A 26,432-nucleotide genomic window follows, 5' to 3' on the forward strand; every position below is an offset into this window, starting at 1 on the left:
CTACACTGGTAACAATGAGGCCTGATTTCCAGTGCACTGTCTCTGTGAACCATAATATTAAGGGTACAAATTCAAAAGTTGCAGATGACACAAAGCTGTCAGCTACACATGATAGTGACAGGGTTCAAGTGGTCTGGTGGAAATGGGAGGACACAAGGCAGATTAAATTTAATGCAGAGAAATGTGCAGTGGTACATTTTATTGAGAAGAATGAGGAAAGATGAAACAAAATAAAGGACACAATTGTTGTGGTTCTGTTCACCGAGCTGGGAATTTGTGTTGCAGATGTTTCGTCCCCTGTCTAGGTGACATCCTCAGTGCTTGGGAGCCTCCTGTGAAGCACTTCTATGATGTTTCCTCCGACATTTATAGTGATTTGTATCTGCCGCTTCCAGTTGTCAGTTCCAGCTGTCCACTGCAGTGGCCAGTATATTGGGTCCAGGTCGAGGTGCTTATTGATTGAATCTGTTGATGAGTGCCATGCCTCTAGGAATTCCCTGGCTGTTCTGTGTTTGGCTTGTCCTATAATAGTAGCGTTGTCCTAGTCGAACTCGTGTTATTTGTCATCTGCGTGTGTGGCTACTAAGGATAGCTGGTCATGTCGTTTCGTGGCTAGTTGGTGTTCATGGATGCAGATCATTGGCTGTTTTCCTGTTTGTCCTATGTAGTGTTTTGTGCAGTCCTTGCATGAGATTTTGTACACTACATTGATTTTGCTCATGCTGGGTATCGGGTCCTTCGTTCTGATGAGTTGTTGTCTGAGAGTGGCTGTTGGTTTGTGTGTTGTTATGTCAGAGGAGAAAGTGAGGTCTGCAGATGCTGGAGATCAGAGCTGAAAATGTGTTACTGGAAAAGCGCAGGAGGTCAGGCAGCATCCAAGGAACAGGAAATTCGATGTTTCGGGCATAAGCCCTTCTTCAGGAATGTTATGTCATAACAGCAAACAGACTTGGGAACATAAATAAATTTGCTTCTTAATCCTCATCTCAGTAATGGGGGCAAAATCCTGGAAATTGTATCCAAACAGTGCCACGGTGTAGCAAGACCCTGCTGTGAAGTGGTTCACCTCGACATTGTCAAGTATAATTAAAGATGGTCAATAAATTCTGCCTCTGCCAAGAGCACTCACATCTCACAATGCAAAAAAGAAAATTGCTCATTAACAATGCCCTGCAACAACTAGCAATGTCAAAAACTATTTATTCTTTAGTTATTACAAAGTGGTTGAACTAATTTTTTGTAAATATACCAATGCACGCAATGAATCTATAATAGCTGAGGCTAATTTTCCAAAATTCGTCAGGCCACTGCAAGACAGCAGCTGCTTACCTGGCCATATTTCCATGACTTTGTACAAGAAACACAATGAGCCACTCTGAACTATCCTACTGTAAGAAACAACCATCCAGTCTTTGAGAAAATTTATTTTCTTTAGAAAATGAAAACATCCAATCAAGATTTCATGAATTGGTGTCATCAGGTTTTTCCACTGCCTGCATCAAGGAAAAATAAGCTGCTGAAGCCAAAAGTAGATGTCCACTGCTGAAGTGTATTATCATAGTTTATTATCCCACTCTGAATGCAGGATCTCTTCCACACACCTACTGGTTTCAATGTCATTACCATTCATACACTGAGGAAAAGCACACATCTCTTATGACAAGATTTATACAGTGCTTATGCAATGAAAGCTTGTCACAACAGTTCAGACTTAACAAAGAACTAAAGAAACGTCTACCAGCCTATAAATGTCAACTCCCAGGCTAGACAGATAGATTCCAAGGGGAAAGGGGGGAGGAAGGGAGAGAGAATTGAGTTTGTTCTAAGAATAGTGAATTTATTGGGAATTTGCTCTGAAGGAAACTCTCTACACACAAAACAATCTCTTAATCCTTTAGTGGGAACTAACTAAGGCAGCGAGATCCATGGTCTCAACACTTATAATTGCTTTTCACATCCTACGAATGGGGCAGAGCCCCAAATCATTCTTCCTAGATTTTTGTTTATCAGACAGCGAACAAATATTCCTACCAAAATAGATGGATCATTGCAGTTTAACAAATTTCAAACTGAAGAAACTTTATTTAAGCTGTATTTGGTTTGCGATCATCGCCATCCTAAGTCTTTCATGACTTTAACGTTCCAAGTAGTTTTCATGGATCAATGTATCCATTAAAATAGCAAACCAATAAATTTCACACAGTGGCATTTGCACCTGATAATCCCCCCAAAATCTAAACTTGATGCTTCTTTAGTAATTTTCCAAATCTTGTGTTCAGATAATTCAGACAGATAAAATGAAGGAAGAAAAGAATTAAAGGTAATGCAAATTGAGTTAGATAAAAAAAAGGTTCATATGGTGTAGAAACACCAGTACAGGTCAATAAATCAATGCAGGGAGCAATTTACTGCAGATGCTGAAATCTGTACTGAAAACAACCAATGCTGGATATCATAGTGGGTCAGACAGCATTCACGGAGAGCTCACGCTAACACTTCGAGTCTAGAAGACTATCGAGACTCAAAACATTAGCTTGCTCTCTTTCTCCATGGATCCTGCCTGACCCAATAAGCCAGTGGCATGCTCTGTGCTTTAAATTTGTTCAAAAGTGACATGAATGTAAATTGTGGAAAAGAGTTAGTAATGTTCTAATGGCAACATTGCTTGATGATGTAGATTGTGGAAAGTCTATTTTTTTCAATCATGCAGCATGTCCAAGATGGTGCAGAGCAGTCACAAGAGGCCACATGGAAGGGTGAGAGCTTATAGGGTGGAAATTTGACACCACCATTTTTTACACTACAACAGTGACTAATCTTCACTGATACTGGAGCATTCGAACAGCATATACTTTTCAGATAAACGATTCTTTCAGTCACTTGCTATCATTCATTTTGCTTTCAAGTATTCATGGGATGTAGACACTGAGGCCAGTATTCATTATCAATCTCTAATTGTTCTTGAGAAGGTGATAAATTGCTTTCTTGAAGCACTGCACTCCAAATTATATAGAAAGACTCACAGTATTGTCAGGAACACAGTTAGAGGATTTTGACCAAGCAACAAGTCATGTGGTGTGTGGCCTTGAGGGGAATTTGCAGGTGATGGTGTTCCTAAACACTTAATTGACTTGCTATTCTCGGCAGTAGAGGTTGTTGGTTTGGAAGGTGCTGTTAAAAGGAGCCTTGCAGAGATATTGAGGAACATCTTGTAGATGGTTCAACCACACACAAGTAAATGCCAATATGCATTGATGGTGGAGGGAGTGAAAGTTAAAGGTGTTAAATGGAGTATTATCTACCATGCATAGATCTTCTTGAGTAATGTTGGAACTGCATGCAAACAGGAAACTGGACAGTATTCCATTACAATGCTATCTTATAGATGGTAGACAGAGTTTGGGGAGGCAAGACAGGAGTTGTATGCCACTGAATTCCTAGCATATGACACGCTTTTATTGCCATAATATTTATAGGCTGGTGCAGTTCAGTTTCTGGTCAGGATGTTGAGAGTAGGGGATTCACCAATAACAATGTGATCGATTGTCATGGGTAAATGGTTGGATTGTTTCTTGTTGTAGATGGATATCGATTGGCACTTAACAACCAAAATCTGGATGCTGTCCAGATCTTGCTACAGTAGGACATATGTTTCAGTATGTTAGGGCCAAAGACACCACCCTACATACCAACTGCAGTGTTATGTTGTGCCTGACTATTCTCCCTATAGAACCATCTTTGTGCTAAATATGACTAACCAGGGCAGAGTTTTGCCCTGATTCCTATTGACTCCAATTCTGCAGAATCTCCTTTGTGCCGCACACAGTCAATTGCTGCCTTGATATCAAGGGCAGTTACCCTCATTTGCCTTATTGAACTTAGTTATTTTGTCAATGCTTGGACCAAATATAATCACAAACTACCTAGCCTTCTAGATCTACTTTGGCATCCATCATTACTTTGGTCGCATTCCAAGCTGACAAAGTACAGAGTATAAATTCAAGCTGTTGTTCTTCTATAAGTATCATAAAAACTAAAGAATGGACAAAAATGAACCCCCCATTTTATGCCTAATATTTACACTTAAGTACAACTGAAATATTCTGTACTGTCCCTAGATAAATATGAACGAGTATGAATTAAGAGTCTACAAGTTTTAATATATCGGTATCTTGCAATCAATTTATTGAGGTCAACCATAAACAGGAACCAGGCAGAAAATTTGGAATTCCACAGATATTAATGTTCTTTACAACAGATTCATGCTCCATACTCTTTCCTATTGCCGAAGTCTATCGTGATCAAACCTAAAGATACTCAATGGTTCTGGAGTTGATGGACAAGGAAGTCGGGCCATTGGAGAACAGACAAGAATATGAGGTTGAGATCACAACCAGATCAGCCATCATCTGTTTGAATGGTCTCATCTTGCTCATAAGTCCTATGCTCCTATGGGGAATTTTAAGTAACTCTCGAATTGAAGATCACCCATAAATTTTCTAACCCTTTCAGCACCTCGAGATTTGGAATTGAATCAATCTCAAAGGAAATACGCTACTTTAAATTTGGAAAACTGATAATTTATTCTCGAAAATTGTTTCCTCTAAACCGATAATTATATTTCAAACTGTTTTCAAAACAACAGGTTCAAGTCTATATTAAAATAATGGCCACAACTCTGCTGCACTACTTCATTCTGCAGACTTTAAACAGTTCCCTCTAGTGGATAACTGATTACAAGTTTACTTGAAAACAAAATTGAAATATTTTTAATAGCTGGATCGGAATCCAATATTCATGTCTATAATCTGTTCTGAGATGTATCTGTTGGAAATGTGCAGACAACCATTGTTTAATCAACAGTAATATGATTCATGCACCCTATTGCCAAAGACTTAGAAATTATCCAAAATTATCTTGTATTTTGCCTGCTCCATAATTCTATCTGGCCTCCCAGTTTCAGAAACAATATTAAAAAAAAATCGAAAGAACTGTGGATGCTATAAATTAAACAAAAACAGAAGTTGCTGGAAAAGCTCAGCAGGTCTGGCAGAATCTGAAAAGAGAAATCAGAATTAAAGTTTCAGATCCATTGACCCTTCCTCAGTTCTGACCTTCCTCAGACTAGAAATATTAACTCCAATTTCTCTTCACAGATGCTGTCAGACCTGCTGAGCTTTTCCAGCAACTCCTGTTTTTGTTTCCACGAACAATATACTCTGTTTGCAGCCCTAATGATAGAGGGACTGCAGCGATCCATATAGTATTTGACCATCTCAGTATAAAACATACAATCATTTCTACAAGCAAATTAGTATTCAAATCCTTTTTAGAGCTCATAAATAGCTTGTTTCAATATAGCTCACTTCAAGCATCTCATGAATAATTTTTGAAGGGCAATAAATGTTGACCATGCCAACAATGCCCATATCTGGAAAATAAATACCACTCCTGACAGTCAGGCTTTTAACACAGCACAGTGGCTCAGTAGTTAGCACTGCTGCCTCACAGCGCCAGGAACCTAGGATCATTTCCGACCTTGGGCGACTGTGTGGAGTTTAGGGCGACACGGTGGCTCAGTGGTTAGCATTGCTGCCTCACAGCGACAGGGACCTGAGTTCGATTCCAGCCTCGGGTGACCATCTGTGTCGAGTTTGCACATTCTCCCTCTGTTTGCGTGGGTTTCCTCCGGGTGCTCCGGTTTCCTCCCACAGTACAAAGATGTGCAGGTTAGGTGAATTGATCACGCCAAATTGCCCATAGAGTTATGTGCATTAGTTAGGGGAATGGGTCTGGGTGGATTACTCTTCAGAGGGTCGGTGTGGACTGGTTGGGGCCGAAGGGCCTGTTTCCACATTGTAGGGAATCTAATCAAAAAAATGTAGCGAAGACACGAGGTAGCAGAGGCGAGAGTATGACTCAAGGTAGAGGGAGAGAAGAATGAAGAATGAATCCAAAACTTGTACTTTAAACTTAAGTAAGGACAATTGTGAAGCATTGCAAAAGCAAAAGTGATCTGGCAAACTAGGTTAAGGGTCAAGTCAACAGAAATGCAGTGGAAGGCGCTTGAGGGAATATTTCAGAATAAACAAGATAAATACATTACAATGTGAAAGGAAAACAATTCATCGGACACACCCCACCGATGGGCAACAAGGAATATTTAGGTTAGTATCAAACTTAAAGAACAAAATGGATAGCAGATCAGAGATTGCTATTTTTTATACACAGCCCAAAAAATGACAAGATTATTAAGAAGGGAAAAATTAAGGGTATGAGAGAAAACTGGCCACAAAAAAAAGTGAAAGAGTTTCTACAAATATTTATGACAGAAAGGAATTGATAAGTGAGTGTTAGTTCTGTAGAAAGTGAGTCTGGGCATTATTGAAAAATAAGATGATGGCAGACGAATGAAAAGAGTATTTTGCATTAGGGAATGGAAAGCAGAGAAAAGCTCAAGAAAATTGCAATAATCAGGAAGCAATATTGAGTATGCCTTTCAAGCTGTAGAGCCTTAAAAGAAGTAGTTAGTGAGATAGTTGCTACATTAGGTTTAATTTTCAAAAACTCCCTAGATTGGAGCAATGTGCTGTTAGATTTGAAGACGTCAAGTGTAAATCCTTTATTCAAAAAGTGATAGCAACAAAGCAAGCAGGAAATTACAGGTCAGTTAGCATATTATCTGCAATGGGAAAACATTAGAAGCTATTATAGGTTCAGCCGTTTCTGCTATAACGTGTATTTCTTCAACGCGAATTAGCTTTAACGGAATTGAAGAATTTAGACTGTTATTTGTCGAACACGAACTTTCCTTACCCGTATTGACTTTAACTTGATTCTGGTCTCATTAGTGTGATTTTCTTATAACACGAGATCGCACAAGAACGTAACTATCACGTTATATCAGAACCAACTATAATTAAAGCAGGAAATATAGAGAAGTTTAAAAAAAATTCAGTACGATCAACATGGTTCGGTTAAAGGGATATCATGCTTGACTAAAATATTGGAGTTCCTCGAGCAAATATCATGTGCTGAGGACAGGTGGAAAGTACGATACTTTGATTCCTAGAAGGTATTTGATAATGTACCACATCAAAGGTTATTGTGGGAAATAAAAGATTGTAGAGGGTGACAGTTTGGAATGGATAGAAGATTGGAGAGCTAACAGGACAAAGACAGGAGAGATAATTGGCTCATCTTCTGGTTGGCATGATTTAAAAAGAAATCAGAGCTAAAGCCTCAACCTTCCACAATATTTAAAAGATGACTTGGATGAACAGAATAAAGCCATGGTGAATAAATTCACGAATGGCTTAAATATAGGTAGGAAAGTAAGTTGTGAGGAGAACACTGTTATGATACCAGCTAACATTACTGCTGAACAACTCAGTGCCAAGACTGAACTGTGGCTTGATAAAACATTTTTTTTTACGTGATGACCTTCCACTGAAGTACATGAGCCTCCAGATTTGGTTTTAACAATACAACAGAAGTTTACATTGAACATAGAACATTACAGCGCAGTACAGGCCCTTCGGCCCTTGATGTTGTGCTGACCTGTCATACCAATCTGAAGCCCATCTAACATACACTATTCCATGTACATCCATATGCTTATCCAATGACGACTTAAATGTACTTAAAGTTGGCGAATCTACCACCGTTGCAGACAAATATTCCATACCCTTACTACTCTCTGAGTAAAGAAACTACCTCTGACATCTGTCCTATATCTATCACCCCTTAATTTAAAGCTATGTCCCCTCGTGCTCGCCATCACCATACTTGGAAAAAGGCTCTCCCTGTCCACCCTATCTAACCCTCTGATTATCTTATATATCTCTATTAAGTCACCTCTCAACCTTCTTCTCTCCAACGAAAACAGCCTCAAGTCCCTCAGCCTTTCCTCGTAAGACCTTCCCTCCATGCCAGGCAACATCCTAGTAAATCTCCTCAGCACCCTTTCCAAAGTTTCCACATCCTTCTTATAATGCGGTGACCAGAATTGTACACAATACTCTAAGTGTGGCCGTACCAGAGCTTTGTACAGCTGCAGTATAACCTCCTGGTTCTGGAACTCAATCCCTCTTAATAAAAGCTAAAACACTGTTTGCCTTCTTAACAACCCTGTCAACCTGGGTGGCAACTTTCAAGGATCTGTGTACCTGGACATCAAGATCTCTTTGCTCATCTACACTACCAAGAATCTTACCATTAGCCCAGTACTTTGCATTCCGGTTACTCTGACCAAAGTGAATCATCTCACACTTGTCCACATTAAACTCCATTTGCCACCTCTCAGTCCAGCTGTGCAGCTTATCTATGTCTCTCTGTAACCTACAACATCCTTCGTCACTATCCACAACTCTACTGACCTTAGTGTCGTCTGCAAATTTACTAACCCACCCTTCTCCGCCCTCATCCAGGTCATTTATAAAGTGATGAACAGCAGTGGACCCAACACCAACTTTCTTGATGTCACAAGGAATTAAGGGCTATGGGGAGATTGCTGGTAAGTGGAGTTGAAATGCCCATCAGCCATGATTGAATGGCGGAGTGGACTCGATGGGCCGAATGGCCTTACTTCCACTCCTTATGGTCTTAACCCTTGCGGTACACCACTGGACTCCAGGATGAACATTTCCCATCAACCACCACCTTCTGATTTCTTTCAGCAAGCCAATTACTGATCCAAACTGCTATATCTCCCACAATCCCATTCCTCTGCATTTTGTACAATAGCCTACTGTGGGGAACCTTATTGAACGCCTTGCAGAAATCCACATACATCACATCAACTGGTTTACTCTCATCTACCTGTTTGGTCACTTTCTCAAAGAACTCAATAAAGGTTTGTGAGACACGACCTACCCTTCACAAAACTGTGCTGACTATCCCTAATCAAATTATTCTTTTCCAGATGATTATAAATCCTATCTCTTATAACCTTTTCCAACACTTTACCAGCAACTGAAGTAAGGCTCACTGATCTATAATTACCTGGGTTGTCTCTACTCCCCTTCTTGAACAGGGGAACCACATTTGCTATCCTCCAGTCTTCTGACACTATTCCTATAGACAATGACGATTTAAAGATCAATGCCAAAGGCTCGGCAATCTCCTCCGTGGCTTCCCAGAGTACCCTAGGATAAATCCCATCCGGCCCCAGGGGACTTATCTATTTTCACACACTGCAGGATTTCTAATACCTCAATCACACCTAGTCTGGTAGCCTGTATCTCAGTATTCTCCTCAACAACAAAAAATTCATTAAGTGCTTCCCCTTTCTCCTCTGACTCCACACACAATTTCCCACTATTATCCTTGATTGGCCCTAATCTTACTCTCGTCATCCTTTTATTCCTTAAATACCTATAGAAAGCCTTAGGGTTTACCCTGATCCTATCCACCAACAACTTCTCATGCCTCCTCCTGGCTGTTCTGAGTTTTCTATCTAGGTCTTTCCTGGCTACCTTGTAACCCTCAAGCGCCCTAACTGAGCCTTCACATTGCATCCTAACATAAGCCTTCTTTTTCCTCTTGACCAGAGATTCCACTTCCTTCATAAACCACGGCTCCCGCGCTCTACAGCTTCCTCCCTGCCTGATAGGTACCTACTCATCTAGGACGTACAGGAGCCTTTCCTTGATTAAGCTCCACATTTCTAATGTGCCCATCCCCTGCAGTTTCCTTCCCCATCCTATGCTTCCTAAATCTTGCCTAATCGCATCGTAATTGCCTTTCCCCCAGCTGTAACTCTTGCCCAGTGGTATACACCTATCCCTTTCTATCACTGAGGCAAACATAACAGAATTGTGATCGCCATCACCAAAGTGCTCACCTACTTCTAAGTCTAACACCTGGCCGGGCTCATTACCCAGTACCAAATCTAATGTGGCTTTGCCCCTTGTTAGCCTGTCTACATACTGTAGCAGGAAGCCATCCTGCACACACTGGACAAAAACTGACCCATCTATAGTACTCATACTATAGTGTTCCCAGTCAATATTTGGAAAGTTGAAGTCCCCCATGACAACTACCCTGTTGCTCTCACTTCTATTGAGAATCATCCTTGCTATCCTTTCCTATACATCTGTGGAATTATTTGGAGGCCGAGAGAAAACTCCCAACAGGGTGACCTCTCCTTTCCTCTTGCTAAGCTCAGCCCATACTACCTCAGTTGACGAGTCCACACACACACACACACACACACACACAAACCTGCAACAACCATTCCTGTCCCTGCTCTATCCATGTCTCCAAAATGGCCACAATATTGAAGTCCCAGGTACCAACCCATGCTGCAAGTTCACCCACCTTATCCCAGATGCTCCTAGCGTTGAAGTAGACACACTTCAAACCAACTTCTTGCTTGCCGGTGCCATCTTGCTGAAACTTGATTTCGGACCTCCCTACGTTCAGCCTTTTCTATACTTGAACTACAATTTTGGTTCCCTTTCCCCTACTGGGTTAGTTTAAACCCACCCCAATTGTCTTAGCAAATTCTACACCCCCACCCCCTCACCCGCCACACCCCACACCCACCTTTCCCTTTCCGTCTCCCGACTGTAACCCATCTGCCTTTTTCTTGTACCAGAGGAGTGACTACCTCCCTGTAACTCCTCTCAATAACTCCCTCTGCCTCCCGAATGATCTGAAGTTTATCCAGCTCCAGCTCCAGTTCCCTAACGCAGTTTTGGAGGAGCTGGAGTTGGGGCATTTCCGCAGATGTAGTCAGCAGAGACACTAGTGGTGACCCTTACCTCCCACATTCTGCAGGAGAAACATTCAAGTTTATTGCGCAAAAAACCCCCATAAAATAAACTAAACAAGCTACTTACATGCAACACAGTTTGAAACATTTTGAAACATGACAAAATAAAACTCTATCAACTCCACAACTCCATTACTCTAAAGTTAATCAAAATACAGAGAAACTTCATTGCCATCTGATCTGTAGGTTTGACTGAACCACTTCTCAGCTCCAATCCTATGGACTATGAAGGTTTCTTATTTGAACCCTCAGACAACTGCGGGTACAGGCTTTCTCAGTTTTTTAATAAGGTGCAAAGTTCTAAAAAAAATTTCACGGTTTGGAGGATTCACAAAATAAACTCAGTCACTGAGGTAACTTATTCCCTTTGCTGTCCCCAACAGATCAAAAACCTTCCTTTTTTTTTGACGACTTCCTCATAATCTTATGTTCAGCTATAACTAATGCCTTAAGAAGTTCTTTCTCCTTTGTAAACCTCCACACTACAAACTAGCTTTAATTTGCACCACAATCACCTAGTTCTTCCGATAGATACTGGTTTTAAAGGAAAGACTGTCCTAAATAGATTAGATTAGATTAGATTACTTACAGTGTGGAAACAGGCCCTTCGGCCCAACCAGTTCACACCGACCCACCGAAGCGCAACCCACCCATTCCCCTACCCCTACATTTACCCCTTACCTAACACTATGGGCAATTTAGCACATGGCCAATTCACCTGACCCGCACATCTTTGGATTGTGGGAGGAAACCGGAGCACCCGGAGGAAACCCACGAAGACACGGGGAGAACGTGAGCCGGGAATTGAACCCGGGTCTCAGGCGCTGTGAGGCAGCAGTGCTAACCACTGTGCCACCGTGCCACCCTAGAAATAAAAGTGAAAGAAAGTTATTAACAGCTTCACAAAAACAGATCAATGCTGATATGCCACTTGTTTAGGTCAAGGAATTGGACAAGGATTTGGCAAGTGAAGTATAATGTGGGAAAATATGAAACTGTCCATTTTGACAGAAATAAAAAGAAAGAAATACATCTAAACAATGAAATTAAAGGAGAAAATTACTACAGATGTTGGAATCTGTATTGAAAACAACAATCACAGCAGGTCAGAATGCATCCATGGAGAAAGAGCAAGCTATCATTTCGAATTTACATGACCCTTCATCAGAGCTGAAATGAAGTGTGGAAGGGGCAGCATTTATGCCATACTTTGAGTGGACGGGGTGTGGGATAGTGGGTGATATTGATAATGATGGTTCAGATTAGTGACTTGAATGTGAGAATGGCAGAATAATGGTGTATCTCCTGCCAGACTTGAAAAGATAGAAGTCCCACTAGCATGAGGGGAGGGGAGAGAGGACATGATAATAGAATACAAGTTAAAAGAAAGGGAAGAAATGGGAGTGAGTTCACAATTTGAAGATGTTGAATTCCTATTAAGTCCAGAAGGCTGTAAAGTGCCGACTCTGAGGATGAGATGTTGTTCCTCCAGTTTGCGCTGTGATTCACTGGAACACTGGAGCATGCCAAGGACAGACATGTGGGCACGCGAGCAGGACAGCTTCAGAATGGTCGAGGTCACACTTGCATACAGACCAGAGGTGTTACGCAAAGCAGTCACCCAGTCTGCATTTCTCCAATGTAGAGCAGGCCACATTGGGAGCAGTGAATATAATACACAAGACTGGAGGATATACAAGCAAAATGCTGCTTCATCTGGAAAAACTTGGATGGTGATCAGGGAGGAGGTGAAGGGGCAGGTGTTGAACCTTTTGCAGTTACATGGGAAGGGAGGGGTGGTATTAGTGGTTGTGGAATGTTCTAGTGAGTCTCGGAAGGAATGATCACTGTGGAATGCAGATAGAGGGAGTGAGGGGAACTTGAGTTTGATGGTAGCTTTCTGTTGGAGTTGTCTGAAATGGCAGAGAATGATGATTTGAACGTGGAGGCTGGTGGGATGAAAAGTGAGGTCAAGGGAAACTCGATTGTGTTGCTGCGAGTGATGGAAAGTGGCAAGAGTGGAAGCATGGATGATAGGTCAGATACAGTTGAGGACCCTGTCAACCATGGTGGGTGGGAAACCACAGTCATGGAAGGAGGAAGCCATGTCAGCAGTGTTGTTTTGGATGGTGGAATCATCCAAACAGATATGATGGAGGCAAAAGAATTGGAAGAATGGAATGGAGTCCTTGCAGGATGTAGGGTGTGATGAGTTGTAGTGAAGGTAGTTATGGAAGTCAGTGGCTTTGTAGTCAACACCTTCAAGTTGTGAACCAACTCCCATTTCTTCCTGTTCTTTTAGCTTGTTACATTCTGTTACCATATCCTCTCTCCCTTTCCCCCCATCGCAATAGGACTTCTGTCCTTTCAGGTCTGGCAGGAGACACACCATTGCTCTGCGGTTCTCATGTACTGATCACTTAATCTGAACTATCAACATCTTTTCTCCACCAGCAGCCTACACCCAATACCCCACACCCCTACCCCCCAAACCATAGAATAAATGCTGTCTCCTCCAACACTTCACTTCAGTTCTGATGAAGAGTCATCTAGACTCGAAATGTTAGCTTGCTCTCTCTCTGCGGATGCTGTCTGACCTACTGTGATCTCCAACGAAATTGAAGAGTTTGGAGATAGAAAGGTATCTCAGTGACAAGAATCATAATGGTTAATATACATCCGCATCAATAAGACCATATAACACAGCAGCATAGATAGACTATCCAACCCACTGAGTTTGTTCTTTCATTCAATTAGATTTTGCCTGATTTAATAATCATCAACTCCATTCCTGCCTTTACCCATTACCCTTGATTTCCTCACAGACAACTTTTTAATCAATCTCAGCCTTGGGGATACCTCATTACCCAGCCTTGACAGCCTTCTGTGATAAACAATTCCATAGATTTACAATTCTCATAATGAGGAAAGTTAACAGAAAGTTATTATTTCTTGCAAAGGACTTCAATACAAAGTATTTAATATTTCTGCCTTAACAAACATCACAAATACAGTTATATGTAATTTGTTGTTTTTGAGATCTCACTGTGCACAAGTTGGCTGCCACATTTCCTAAATTACAACAGTAGCTATGCTTTAGAAATACTCAATTGGGTTTAATGAATCCCCAAGTTCATAAAAGGCACTATAGAAATGCAAGTTATTTCTTGGTTTGATCTGGGGTCGGAGGACTAATACCACAAATTTGGCACTGAACTTATAACAGCAAACCAGAACAATTACATTTTGAATGCAGTGGTAAATTTATTTCTTCAACTATCATGAACTTAATAATACATTTTGAATTACATTACATCACATTACATTGCTGGCCTACGTATGACACCCACAGAGATGTGGGTGATTCTTAAATGCCCTCCAGACAATTAGGGACAGCCAATAAATCCTGGCCTAAGCAGTGGCACCATGATTAGAAAAAAAAATTCACGACATGCTGAAGAACAAACACACAAAGTCATACAGTCGTACAGCATGGAAACAGACCCTTCAGTCCAACCAATCCATGCCGAACATAGTTGCAAACTAAACTAGTCCCACTTGCCCGCTCCTGGCGCATATCTCTCCAAACCTTTCCTATTCATGTATCCATTCAAAGGTCTTTTAAACATTGTAATTGTACCCACATCCACCACTCCCCTAAGGATGTTTACACCATACACAAACCAGCCTTAGTGTAAAAAAATTGTATCTCATGTCTTTTTTAAATCTCTCTCCTCTCACCTTAAAAATGTGTCCCCTAGTCTTGAAATCCCCCTTCAAAAACACCATCTGTATCCCTCATTATTTTATAAACGTATATCAGGTCTCCTCTCAACCTCCAGTGTAAAAAGGCCCCAACCTTTCTATATAATTCAAACCTTCCATACTCGGCAACATCCTGGAAAACATTTTCTGAACTCTCTCCAGCTAAATAATATCCTTCTGGGCAACCAGAACTGGACACAGTATTCCAAAAGAGGTCTCATCAATGTCCTGTACAACTCACCATAATGTCCCAACTCCTATAGTCAAGGACTAAGCATTGAAGGCAAGCATGCGAAATGCCTTTTTAACCACCCTGTCTAAATGTTGTGCAAACTTCAAGGCTCTACCATTAATTGAATAAGCCCTACCCTTGTTTGTTATACCAAAATGCAATACCTTGCATTTATCCAGGCTGAACTCCATTTGCCATTTTTCAGCCCATTGACCCATTTGATCAAAATCCCTTTGTAATCTTAGAAAACCTTCTCCACCAATTTTGATGTCATCCTCAATCTAAATTTAAAATGCTGCATAAGATCTAAAACTACTCTAAAAGCAAGAGCAGTAGCATCAAAACAGGTTAAATATTGCTAACGCTCTTGGTTCCAAAGGTATTACTTGATTGAACAGTAATAGATATAACTTCATTAACAGGATGTTATCTTCAAATTTGGTCCAGAATTTGTTGGATTGGGTTATTTTGTGGTATGGTCAGTCAGAGTGACCTTTTCCTGAACTTTCCCTTTCTAAACCTCCCTTAAACAGGCTGACTGGTAATGGTACCACATGGCAACAGATTATTTGGGAACTTAGTGAACAGCACAGCCAACAGTCTATCTTGATGACCAAAGAGAATTAAATGTCAATGAAAGAAAAAAATCTTTACTACATGTTACTGGCCAATTTGTGCATCAGTAACAACATGTGTCCTTTCCACTCTGTTGGTTTAGTAGGGAATTCAGCACAGTGTTCTCTGACTAAGATAAAAGACCATTCCTTGTTTCATTGCGGTGATGTCATGTATAGATAACGTCATAGCAGAACGGTTTAGAAATGAAAAGTTTGGCAACTGACTGTTGTTTTACAATAAAAGAAAACCAGGGAGGTATTCTTATAAATACTCATTAGTGGAGTTAAATTTCTCTTTCATGTTTCTCATTTCCTCACCCTGCTAAGTCATAGGGTTTCAAACTGAGATGCATGAAGTAATCAAACGCCTGGTTGTCTGGGACCTGGCCACGAGCACGCTGTTTCTGGAATTCTGGACTCCGTAGCTCTCTGTATTTGTTGATTTATTTCAGTTGCTATATACAACTGAACGTTTCTACTGAAATTTGGGTAGCTAACACCATCTTTTGGAAGTTAGAACAAGTGGTCCCCAGGAGTGTCAACATCTGCAAAAGGTCACACATAAAAGATGGGAGAAAAAAAACCTCCACTGCACTACGTGTTCAGAGCTGTAAAAGTTTGACAGTTGGCAGTGAGAAAAGCGGTTAGTTGAAGGGTTCGAATGATGTAATAAGCAAAACTTGAATATTGTCTGAATATCGTTTGAGCTCCTTGATTAAATTTCAGCTGAAATCACTCAAATATGGTCTTAATAAAATTAAAACAATGACAATTTAAAAGTAGTTTAAAACTTCATGGATTGAAAACAGAGATGATTATGACTTAATCGCTACAGAAGATGGCTTGTTTCTCTATAGGGTATGTAGGGGGATTTATTTTGCAGTTTTAAAGCCCAATTACAGGACTTTTAAGGACTAAACAAAATTATATAAGAGATAAAAGATTGGCTGGAAGTCTTCAGAGTTCTCAAGAGTTTTGGATGATTTCATTCACTGCAACAAAGCTCATAACATCATCTGGGCCACAGATTGTCAACCTTCAAAAGAGGCCCATTGTTTTTTTTAAGAGCTTTCCTACAGCAATGGCTGCTGAAGTTTTTTAACCTTGTGCTGGTGTCACCAGCCATCAGCATGAAAATCAAAATTGTTAGGCTTTTAGTGTGCAACTCTGACTGACTCTCTATGATACAACAAGAGGAACGTTCAAGAAATTGATGCATGTAGCCCACATACCACAAAAAAAACTAATTTGAAAACATTCAGAAGGTTGAAGATACCACCCATCACTGACAGAGCAGAGAATGAACAGAGAAGTAGAAGAAACTAAAATCGGAGGTCATGTCATATTCTGAGGATTCCTCCGGGTGCTCCGGTTTCTTTCCACAATCCAAAGATGTGCAGGTCAGGTGAATTGGCCATGCTAAATCCCCCATAGTATTAGGTACATTCGTCAGAGGGAAATGGATCTGGGTGGGTTACTCTTTGGAGGGTCGGTGTGGACTGGTTGGGCCAAAGGGCTTGTTTCCACACTGTAGGGAATATAATCTATTCACAGTATGAAAGAGTGGCATTGGAAAGGAACATGATAATTATGATACTGATGGATAAAGATTGAATGTAGAATGCAGGGATAATTGAATTTGTAATTGTAATTGCAATTTAGAATATTTGCAGTTATGTTATGGATTATTTTAAATGTTTAAATCATCAAAGATGGAAGGCTGACCAAGAAAGCATGGAAATAGTTGAATCAGATGGCAACAAAAACCCAATATGTCCTGATATGGGTCAAGTGATGGGTATGACAGGTGACAGTCTGAGATGGAAGTAGGCAGCATCTGTGATGGCAAAAAATGTCATAAGTTAAGGCTATGGTCAAATAGGATTCTAAAATTTCAATGGTCTGACTTCAAGTCAAGTAAGGGTTTGAAATGAATGGCTTAGTCATTTGAGCGATCTGAACACAATTGTTGCTAAAATTTCAATTGCAGTTCATCCAGTACCAAGTGACAGAGCAACAGAATAATGGTGGAGCTAAGAGAGACGTTAGTGAGGTACAGCTGGCTATGAGCACCGTACAGATGGATATCATGCCTTTGTATTTTCAGAAAAAAAACATACTGCTCTTTACACACCCAGGTTCATTGCTGCGGACGTGAAATCTGTTTGCATTTTTAACACTGACTAAACTAGTCTTCAATTCTCCGGCAAGTCTTCCAAACCCTAGAACAACTTGGTTATTAAGTAGTTTGGCCAACCATTTGGAGTTGAAGAAGCCACATATTTATTCAGTTAAACATTGGGAAGTCACTGTTAACAATTCCATTCCCCTCATGAAATCTGACTATTCACAAACTCAACATAAAACTTGATATAAGTTGAGATGGTTCCATATCCTCTTGACGAGACAGTTTTCCACATGATAACAAGAAATGGTTGAAGGCACTAATACTCCAAAGGCTGTGAGCCTTGACAACATTCTGGCAAGAATGCTCAAAACTTGTGTCCAAAATTTGCTGCTGCCCTAACCATGTTCTTCCAGTACAGTTACAACACTGGCACCCACCAGACAATGTAGAAAATTGCCTAGATATGTCCTGTACACAAAAAACAGGACCCATCCAACCAGGTCAATTACCGTTCCATTAATCTACTCTCCATCATCAATAAAGTAATGAAAGGTGTCAACAACAGGGCAATTAAGCTGAAATTTCTTAACAATAACGTGTTGAGGCTCAGTTCAGGGTCACTCAACTCCTAACCTCATTGTAGCCTTGGTTGAAACATGGACAAAAGAGCTGAATTCGAGAGATGAGGTGAGAATAACTACTCTTGACCTCAAGACTGAATTTGACTGAGTGTGGCAGCAAACAGCCCTTTCAAAACTTAGGTAAATGTGAATGAAAAGGAAAACTCTTCACTAGCTCATGTTATACCTGGCACATACAAAGTTCCTGTCGAATGCCAGTCATCTCAGCTCCAGCATATCTCTGCAAGAGGTGCTCATGATAGTATCCTCAGCTCAGTCATCTTCAGCTGCTTCACCAATGACCTTGCCTCTATTATAAGGATAGAAGCAAGGATGCTTGCTTACGATGCCACAATGTTCAGGAACATTTGTAATTTGACAGATATCAAAGCAGTCCATGTCCAAATACAACAGGCTCTGGTCAATGTCCAGGTTTATGCTGTCAAATGGCAAACAATATTCATGCCACACAAATGCCAGGCAACAACCACTTCCAACAAGAGAGAATCTAACCATTGCTCCTTGGCATTCAAAGGCATTATCACCATTGTATCCTCACAATCAACATCCTGGGGACCATCATTGACCACAAATTGAATTGGACTAGCTACATAAATACTGTGGCTACAAGATCAAGTCATAAACAAAGTATCCTGCAGCCACACCTCCTGACTCGTAACACCTGTATCAACGCCAACAGTACTCTGTCTCAGTGGCGGAATTAGTCAGCACATCCAGTTGGGTAACGTAAAGGTTGCTGGTATCAGACCACCCAAAGACAGAGCTTTCAGCAGCAGCATGATAGCTCAGTGGTTAGCACTGCTGCCTCACAGCACCAGGGACATGGGCTTGATTCCAGCCTCTGCGTGGAGTTTGCACATTCTCCCAGTGTCCCCGTAGGTTTCCTCCCAGTGCTCTAGTTTCCTCCCATAGACCAAAGGTGTGCAGGTTAGGTGGATTGGCCATGTTAAATTGCCCATAGTGTCCAGGGATGTGCTGGATGTGAAAATATCGTTTGGGGCTTTGGACGGAGGTGAGGGGGGCAGCCCACCACAAGAGATATATTTCCCTCCCCCTGCTACCTGTGTTCTTCAAACACCATTCCCTCTGTGATTCTCTTGTTAGGTCCACATCCCCCCTAAAACCCAATCTCCACCCCCGGCACCTTCCCTTGCCACCACACAAGGTGTAAAACCTCCACCCACACCTCTCCCTCCTCAACTCCATCCAACACCCCAAAGGATTTTTTCACATCTTGCAGAGATGTTCCTTCAAGTCCAAACACCTCATCTAATGTGTCTGTTGCTCTCGATATGGTCTCCTCTACACTGGGAGACGGGACACCAACTTGTGGAGCATTTCAGGGAACATCTCTGAGTCACACGCACCAAACAACCCCACTGCTCTGTAGCCAAACACTTCAACTCCCCCTCCCACTCCTCCAAGGATATGCAAGTCCTGGGCCTCCTCCACCGCCAAATCCAACCTACCTGACGACTGCAGGAAGAACGCCTCATCTTCTGCCTTGAGACTCTTCAAACAGATAGCATTAACATCAACTTCACCAGTTTCCTAATCTCCCCTCCCGCAGATCCAACCCTCCAATTCGGCACCACCCTCTTGAATTGTCTTACCTGTTCATCTTCCTTCCCATCCATCAGCACCACCCTCTGCTCTGATCTATCATTATCATTCCCCACCTAGATCTACCTATCGCCCTCCCAGCTACCTTGCCCTCACCCCCACCCTCCCATTTATTTCTCAGCTACTTTCCACTCCCCACATTCCTGATTATGGGCTTATGCCCGAAACATCATCCCTCCAGCTCCTTGGATGCTACCTGACCTGCTGTGCTTTTCCAGCGCCACACTTAGAATGTGTGGAATCTGTTTGGGTGAACTCAGAAACAGCAAGGGGCAAGGGATATTGGTTGAAGTTATTTGTAGGCCAAATAATAGTGGTGGGTTGGGGCATGGTGTAAATCAAGGGATGACAGAAGCTGGTAGCATGTGCAACATATGAGTGATTTCAAGCTGCATAAGACTGTGAAAATCAATTAAGGATGAAAGCTGTGAAGGACAAGATTCTGGAATGTGGTAGGGATTTATTTTTTCTTTAGGGCAGCATCTTAAGTAACTAATCATAATCTTGGTGTAAAATAACCTAAGGGGATGCATGGCCACAATATGATAGGAATTTACATTAACAAGTGAAGTGAGTCAATTTGAATCATGTTGAATATTAATACAGGAGAATTATGAAAACATAAAGCACAAGTTGACTGATTTGGAATGGAAAAGTATATTAAACGGCAAGACCTAACAGCCTTCAAATACTATGATTACCTGACTTACAGCAATCATACATCTTTTCAAGGAGCAAAATCTCAGTCGGTCAGACAACCATGGCTGATAAAAGAAGTTCATGACTGGAGAAGATTAAATGAAAAGGCTTATAAAATGGCCAGAAATAGTAATAAGCCTTAGGATTGGGAAGTTTTTAAAATACTGCAAAACAGGACCAATAAACTGATACGGCAAGGAAAATCTAAACATGGACAGAAAAAACACATAGATGAAAAATAAACATTTTGCTTAGATAAATATGGGTCCATTAAAAGTCAGGAGAATTTACAATGGGAACAGAGAAATGGCAGAGAAGCTAAAGGATTACTTTGTGTCTCTGTTCACCAATGAACATGCAAGACAATGTCCAGGTTTGGGCCAACAAGTGGCAAATAACATTCACACCACACTAATGTTGGACAACGATCACCTTCAGCAAAAGAAAAGTTTAGTCCCTTGATTATCAATGGTGGTACTATCACTGAATTCTCCACTACCAGCATCTTGGGAATTCTCACGACCAGCAACTGAACTATCCTGCAGCAATCCTCACCTCCTGACTCCGCCATCTACAAGGCACAAGTTTGGAGTATGTTGGAATACACCCCATCTGCCTTGATGAATGTAACTCTAACAACAATCAGGAAACTTGACACCATGAAGGACAAAGCAGCCTGCTTTGATTGGAACTCACAACCACAAACATTCAATCTCTCCACCAATGACACTCAGTTGCAGCAGAATATTGCATCTCAATGCCTACAGAACATTTTAGAAGTATTTAGATGAACACAGGAAATACCACAACAAACAAAGCTATGGAAAATGGGATTAGTGTCGGTATGTACTTGATGAGTAGCATGGGCACAATGGGCCGAAGGGCCTTTCTCTGGGCAGCACGGTGGCACAGTGGTTAGCACTGCTGCCTCACAGCGCCAGAGACCAGGGTTAAATTCCCATCTCAGACGACTCTCTGTGTGGAGTTTGCACATTCTCCCCGTGTCTGCGTGGGTTTCCTCCGGGTGCTCCGGTTTCCTCCCACAGTCCAAAAATGTGCAGGTTAGGTGAATTGGCCATGCTAAATTGCCCGTAGTGTTAGGTGAAAGGGTAAAAGTAGGAGAATGGGTCTGGGTGGGTTACGCTTCGGTGGGTCGGTGTGGACTTGTTGAGTCGAAGGGCCTGTTTCCACACTGCAAGTAATCTAATCTAATCTTTGCTGAAAAGCTCAGGACTCTAATAAAGGAATTACTAGGAGGAGAATGGAATCTGACAGGGGTCTGAGTGACATGGGCTATGGCAACATTTGTAGCAGAATCGGACAAGAAATCTGACAAGGCTGATCTCAATGTCAGCAGCATGCCATTCTATTGTTTAGATGTTTGATTTGTTTTTAAATCAACCTCTTCAGATGTATTATGACTCATAGAACATAGAACAGTCCAGCACAATAAGGCCCTTCGGCCCACTATGTTGTGCCAAGCATTTATCTTAATCTAAAATCAACCTAACCTACACTCCTCTCAATTTACTGCCATTCATGTGCTTGCCCAGCAGTCACTTAAATGTCCCTATGTCTCTGAGTTTACTACCACTCTTGTGAGTGCATTCTATGCATCCACCACTCTCTACGCTAAGAACCTACCTCTGACATCTCCCCTATATATTCCTCCAAACACCTTAAAATTATGACCCATCGAATCAGCCATTTCTGTCCTGGGGAAAAGTCTCTGGCTATCTTCTCTATCTATGCCTCTGTCAAGTCGCCTCTCTTCCCCCTTCTCTCCAGTGTGAAAAGCCCTAGCTCACTCAATCTCTATTCATAAGACAAGCCCTCCAGTCCAGGCAACATCCTGGTAAATCTCCTCTGCACCCTCTCTAAAGCATCCGCATCTTTCCTATAATGAGGGGACCAGAACGAGACAATATTCCAAATGTGGTCTGACCAGGGTTTTATACAGCTGCAGCAAAACCTCGTGGCTCTTAAACTCAATCCCCTGATAATGAAAGCCAGAACACCACATGCCTTCTTGACTACCCTGTCAATTTGGGTGCCAACTTTGAAGGACCTACAGACATGGACCCCAAAATCCCACTGTTCCTCCACACTGCCAAGAGTCCTGTCTTTAACCTGGTATTCAGCATTCAAATTTGACCCTCCAAAATGAATCACTTCACATTTATCCAGGCTGAATTCAATCTGTCACTTCACAGTCCAGCTCTGCATCCTATCAATGTCTTGTAGCCTGCAACAGCTCTCAACACTATCTGCAAAACCATCAATCTTTGTGGCATCAGCAAACATCACCCTTCCACTTCATTATCCAAGTCATTTTTAAAAACTACAAAGAGCAGAGATCTAAGAACATATCCCTGCGGGACACCAAAAGCCACCAACCTCCAATACTTCCATCCACTACTACTCGCTGTCTTCTTTCGGCCAGCCAATTCTCAATCCGGACAGCCAAGTTTCCCTGTATCCCATATCTTCTAACTTTCTGAATGAGCCTATCTTAGGAGGGAACTTCTCAAATGTCTTACTGAAATCCACATACACATCCACTGCTAGATCTTCATCAACTTGTCTCATCACATCCTCAAAGAACTCAATAAGGCGTGTGAGGCACGACCTGCCCCTCACAAAGGCATGCCTACTGTTTTTAATCAAATTATGTTTTTCCAAATGGTCATAAATCCTACCTCTCAGAATCCTTTCCAGTACCTTGCTTACCACAGAACGTAACACTGACTGGTCTGTAAATCCCAGGGATTTCCCAATTCCATTTCTTGAACAGAGGAACAACATTTGCCTCCCTCCAATCAGCTGGTACTGTTCCAATGGAGAGTGTGGATGCAAACATCATCGCCAGAGGCACAGCAATTTCATTCCTCACTTCCCGTAGTAACCTTGGATATATCTGTATCGGTCCTGCAGACTTATCTATCTTGATGCTTCACAGAATTTTCAGCACATCCACATACTTAATATCAATCTGTTCAAGCCTATTAACCTGGTCCATGGTGCTCTTACCATCAACAGAGCCCCTCTCTCTACTGAACACTGAAGGAAAACACTCATTTAGGGCCTCCCTAACCTATTCGGACTCCATGCACTAGTTCCCTTCACTATCCCTGATCAGCCCTACTGTCTCTGATTATTCTCTTATTCCTCAAGTATAGAACGCCTTCCAGTATTCCATAATCTTTCCTGCCAAGGCTTTCTCCTGCCACTTTCTAGCTTTCCTCAGTCCATTTTTGAGTTCTTTCCTAGCTACCCTGTAATATTCTAAAGCTGTGCCAGATCCTTGCTTCCTCATCCTTAAGAAAGCTTCCTTCTTCCTTTTGACAAGCAATTCCACTGTTCTTGTCATCCAAGGCATCTTCACCTTACCACTCCTTGCCTGTCTCAGTGGGACAAAGTTATTCAACACTCGCAACAAGTGCTCCTTAAACAGCCTCCACATTTCTGTCGTGCATTTCCCATAGAACAATTGTTCCTAATTTATACTCCACAGCTCCTGTTTAATAGCAGTATAATTTCCCCTCTCCCAATGAAATATTTTCCCATACTGTCTGTTCCTATCCCTCTCCATGGCTATGGTGAAGGTGACGCAGTTGTGGTCACGGTAACCAAAATGCTCTCCCACTGAGAGATCAAACACCTGGCTTGGCTCGTTACCTAACACCAAATCCAATATGGCCTCTCCCCTAAATTGGCCTATCTACATACTGAGTCAGGAATCCCTCCTGACAAATTTGGCTATATCCAGACTATCTGCACTAAGGAGGTTCCAATCAATATTGGGGAAATTGAAGTCACCTATAACAATTACTCAGTTACATCTGCACCTTTCCAAGATTTGCTGTCCAATCTGTTCTTCCATCTCTCTGCTGTTATTGGGAGGTCTATAGAAGGTGACTGCTCCTTTCCTGATTTCCACACATACTGACTCAGTGGACAAACGCTCCTCAACAACCTTCTTTTCTGCAGCTGTAATGCACTCTCTTATTAACAATGTTATTCCTTGCTCCCTTTTAAACCCCCCTCCTGTTCTTTTCAAAAGATTTAAACCCTGGAACATCCAGCAACCATTCCTACCTCTGTGAAATCCACGTCTCCGTTATGGTCACAACATTGTCGTTCCAAATACTGATCCATGCTCTTAAGTTCATCACTCTTATTCCTGACACTCCTTGCATTTAAACAGACACACTTTAACCCATCCCTTTGCCCTATCAACTGTATATTCTTTCTGACAGACTCTACATTCTATTTCTGCCCATTTAACAAATACTGTCTCCTCTGATCTGTAGCACTGGTTCCCATCCCCATGCCAAACAAGTTTAAACCTTCTCAAAGTGCTTTACCAACTTTCCCACCCAGGACATTGGTACCCTCCAGTTTAAGAGCAACCCATCCTTCATTTGCAGGCCCAACCTCCCCCAGAAGGTAGCCCAATAATCTACAGTTCTGAAGCCCTCCCTCCTGCAACAGCCCTGTAGCCACGTGTTTAGCTCCATTCACTCGCTGTTCCTTGCCTCAGTAGCACATGGTACTGGCAGTAATCGTGAGATTGCTACCCTGCTCATCCTGCTTTTTTAGTTAAAATGTGTTGCTGGTTAAAGCACAGCAGGTTAGGCAGCATCCAAGGAACAGGAAATTTGACGTTTCGGGCCAGAGCCCTTCATCAGGAATGAGGAAGGCATCCTTGCAAGAGGATTCGCATTCCTGATGAAGGGCTCTGGCCCGAAACGTCGAATTTCCTGTTCCTTGGATGCTGCCTAACCTGCTGTGCTTTAACCAGCAACACATTTTCAGCTCTGATCTCCAGCATCTGCAGACCTCATTTTTTACTGCTTTTTTAGTTTCCAACCTAACTACCCTGAAATCATTTTTTAGATCCTTATCCTTTTTCCGGCTATGTCATTGGTGCCAATATGCACCACAACTTCTGGCTGCTCACTCTCCCCCTTCAGAATCTTGTAGACTCAATCAGATACATCCAGGACCCTAGTATCTGGGAGGCAACATAGCTTCGGGGAGTCCCGTTCATAATCTCAGAATCTCCTGTTCATTCCTCTAACTATCGAGTGTGCTACCACTAGAGTTTTTCTATTCTCCCCCCTTCCCTCTGAGCCACGGAGCCAGGATCACTGCCAGAGACCTGGCCACTTTGGCTTTCCTCTGGGAGGTCATTCCCCCAAAGCAGAATCCAAAATGGTATACTTATTATTGAGAGGAACGGCCACAGAGGTTCCCTGCCGAGTCTGCCTGTTCGCGTTCTATTCCCTGACTGTAACCCATCTACCTTTTTCCTGTACCTGAAATGAGACTACCTCCCCGTAACTCCTCTCCATTACCTCCTCTGCCTCCCGAATGATCTGAAGTTCATCCAGCTCCAGTTCGCTAACATGGTTTTCAAGGAGCTGGAATCGAGTGCACTTCCCGCAGATGAAGTCAGTGAGGACACTTGCGGTGACCCTTATCTTCCACATCGTACAGGAGGAGCATTCCCACTGTTCTGAATTCCCAAGGAGACGATTGGAAAAAAAAAGTAGCAATCTTACTGAATCGGCAATAGAACCTTCTTTTCTAGTTAGAAGAGGAGGATGGGTGGAAGACATCACCTAAGTAGTGTTTCAGGTAAAGTAACCGCCCAAATATATTACCTCACTTAGAACAAAGAAGATTTACAGCCCAGGAACAGGCCCTTCAGCCCCTCCAAGCCTGAGCCAATCCAAATATACTGTCTAAATCTGTCAGTCAATTCCTAAGCATTTGTATCCCTCTGCTCCCCACCTACTCATGCATCTGTCCAGATGCATCTTAAATGAATCTACTGTGCCTGCCTCTACCATCCTCTGTGTGAAGTACTTGCTGTGTGTATGTCCCTTAGACTTTCCACCTTTCACCTTGAAAGCGTGACCTCTCGTTATTGAATCCTTCACCT

The 26,432-nt window shown here is 42.0% G+C and overlaps 1 protein-coding gene across 4 annotated transcripts in view; it reads right to left on the bottom strand.

Moving 5' to 3' along the window:
- The window catches only part of LOC132815107 (intermembrane lipid transfer protein VPS13B-like), a 945,713-nt gene that overhangs the window by 317,448 nt on the left and 601,833 nt on the right, over positions 1–26,432 (bottom strand). The window lies entirely within an intron of this gene.

This window comes from Hemiscyllium ocellatum, chromosome 4 (genome assembly GCF_020745735.1).
Source record: "Hemiscyllium ocellatum isolate sHemOce1 chromosome 4, sHemOce1.pat.X.cur, whole genome shotgun sequence".
Classification (NCBI taxonomy): domain Eukaryota; kingdom Metazoa; phylum Chordata; class Chondrichthyes; order Orectolobiformes; family Hemiscylliidae; genus Hemiscyllium; species Hemiscyllium ocellatum.